We start from the raw sequence: 2,836 nt of genomic DNA, 5'->3' as shown, positions 1-2,836 counted from the left end.
GTGTGGAAAAAGGTGTATTTTTGTAGGGATGTTAACCATGTAGTTACTGTAATGAGTCCCTTTTAAATCTCTCTTTCTTAACATGTGGGCTTTTGTAGCTGGAGGAATATCAGTATTGAGAATTTGAGAGCTGTGCTGTGCTCCCTCCCCATCAGCCTTTGAGCAGCTCACATACCAGCCCAGCAGCTCCCCTCACTGGCGAGCGTTCTCTCTGCAGCTTTGGGAAATTGAGATGAAATCCTTTTGCTGGCATCTGAGCCCCGCACTGTGACAGCGTGGAGGCAGTACAGGAGGTCTGCTTTCAGACCCCCTGCTCAGTTCGAGGGTGCACACCAGGCACATTCAGGAGGCATGGGATTCCTCATGGAGCGTGTCACAGCAGGTGCTTTTCTCAGTATGTAGAAGAGTGAGTGGTCATGAGAAAGCAGGAAAGTGTCAGTCCGTTTGCAGCCTCATGGCTTGTTTTAACCATTATAATGAATACTGGTTTAGCCTTTCAGATAGGTTGAGAGCTTTTCTCAGGGCCATGAAAATTCCAACAGTGTTTTGATCTTGAATCATTTGGGATAAAAGCTGCCCCACTGGTGGAGACCTTTATCAGGATTTTGAACTCATCTCTGTGAGTTGTAGGGTTGTGATACCTCAGACACATACTGTTTTCATTAAATTCTCCTAGCCTGCTGATCCAGGCAGCTGGAGTTGCATAACACTCTTAAGGTAGGAAGGGTAGTAACTGAGGTGAGAGGGGTGGAGGGGTCGCGCACACAGCCCATCACCGGAGTTCTGCTGCTGCCTCTGCACTTGGGCTGTGTCTCTCTCCTGTTTTGATGGTGTAAGGACCAGAGAGCTGATTGATGGCCTTTGTGCGTTGTAGAGGTTGGTCTGTTCTGCACCAGTTGGAAAGTAGATGTGGCTTTGTTTCCTGCTAGGACCTGGGATGCCCCGGGATTGAAGTTTTTCTTGCCACTATGTATAGAGAAGGTTCTTTTGAGAATGACTTTTTTCTGTTAAAATGAAAATCACTGTGTAAGCAAAAAATACAGGTGGAAGTAGAAATCAAACAGATTCTATTAAGCCATTAGCTTCAGGGCTGTGTGAGTCATGGAAGAAGGGTCTATAATTTTTTTATATGCTTCTGTCAAACTGGAATCATTTGCATGTGGCTTTTATGATATTTCTGTATACAAGGGCCTCCTGTTCTATTTTCTACTATGTCAACTTTTACCCTCACCTTGCTAAGCAAAAATCTCTGCTACCACAAATTTGATAGGCACCCCTCACCCCATATACACTCAAAAAATGAAATGCCATTTAACATGAGCACCTACCTCCATCCAGCTTGGGAACACATGTGGCCAGAGGCTGTAGCTCTGGTGTCACAGGGTTAGCGCACTTCAGGAAAACTCCAACCTCTGGGATGATGGTTGGGTGAAACCCGGTGTCAGAGACATCATTCTCTGCTCGGCCTCCTGGGTTCCGTCAGGGGACTTTGTGGGTGGTTGCCTTTGTGTCCTTCATGGTTTATTCTTTCTTTGTTGGTCTTGTTGACTCCAGGGGCCTTGCAGGGTATGGGGGGATGAGGAGCTGGACACAGGAATATTTATATTTATCCATGTTTGACCACAATTGCGTTGGTCAGGAAATCTTGTTCGTGCAAGCTGTTTTGAAAGCCATTCCTAGCCTGGTTTTATTAAGTAGATTTTACAAAGTAAGTATCTTGGGTTGAACTTCCTCTGCCAAATTTTCTAACAAGAGGGAGTGAGTGAGATTAGTTGAGCCTGGGGAAGATAAATAACTTGCTCAGGGGCCCACTTGTACAAGCAAATGTGGTACCCAAACCTGAAATCCACCTTTCCCAGGAGGCCCTCACTCAGCAGATGGCCTGGGTTAAGTGCCTCTGTACCTGTGGTAAGGAGCTTGGGCGAGTGCCAGGCAGAGTTCTTGCTCTTGTCTTTCCAGGCCTCAGTCTTTCTGACCCAGACTTCCTGAAGCTCAGCAGTTGGTTTGGGGATGCCTGTAGGTGAATGTGTTGAAAGTCGCTTGAGACTTTTAAAATAGCAGGCATTTGTTTTATAATTAGAAGTCTCGTTAACTTAAAACTACATTCTTTTCAAGAAAATAAGTTTAATCTCTGCAACAAGTGTAGTATGATCTAAGCACTTGGCTTTGAAAATTATTACCTGCCTCATTGGAAAAAATTACACAAATAAGGCCTGTCCGGCAGTCATATAAGTTGAAAGCTTAAGATTGCAATATGAAACACGATTTCTGGTTTTAATTTTTAAAGTCAATTTTCTTAAATTTGACAATAGGGACTTACTATCAAAATTCAAACATTTTCTTTCTAGTAATTGGTTCTTTGCAGATAAATTTTTTTTTAATACAAATATCAGATGTTAAGTCCTAGGAATGGATACAAACTGATGTGCCTATTAATGCCTAATTCAACCAAATGGACAGGTTCATATAACTGTTACGGTCTTCTGATGTCAGTCTTGGCCTTTTCCACACAATTTTGTCTTAGTTGCAGATCTTCAGACCTGGAAGAGACCAGTTCACCCAGCCTTTAGGGAGAGTCTGGGGCTGGGGCTGGGTATGGGCTGGGCTTGCCATGCATCTCCCCTACCCCCCACCCCACCAACACACACACACACACACACACACACACACACACACACACACTTCCAGGGCAAGGAGCTGGGTGGGGTTTGAATCAGCCCCAAGTCCAGGCCTAGGCACTCTGCCAGAAGTGTCCTGGGTACCTGAAGTAGACCTGTGTCATCTAGCTAACTTGGAGATGTCTTCGGCTTCTGAAATGTGATTTTTTTTTTCCTTA

Source organism: Marmota flaviventris, chromosome 4 (assembly GCF_047511675.1).
Source record: "Marmota flaviventris isolate mMarFla1 chromosome 4, mMarFla1.hap1, whole genome shotgun sequence".
Classification (NCBI taxonomy): domain Eukaryota; kingdom Metazoa; phylum Chordata; class Mammalia; order Rodentia; family Sciuridae; genus Marmota; species Marmota flaviventris.
Note: the sequence above shows the minus strand (reverse complement) of the source record.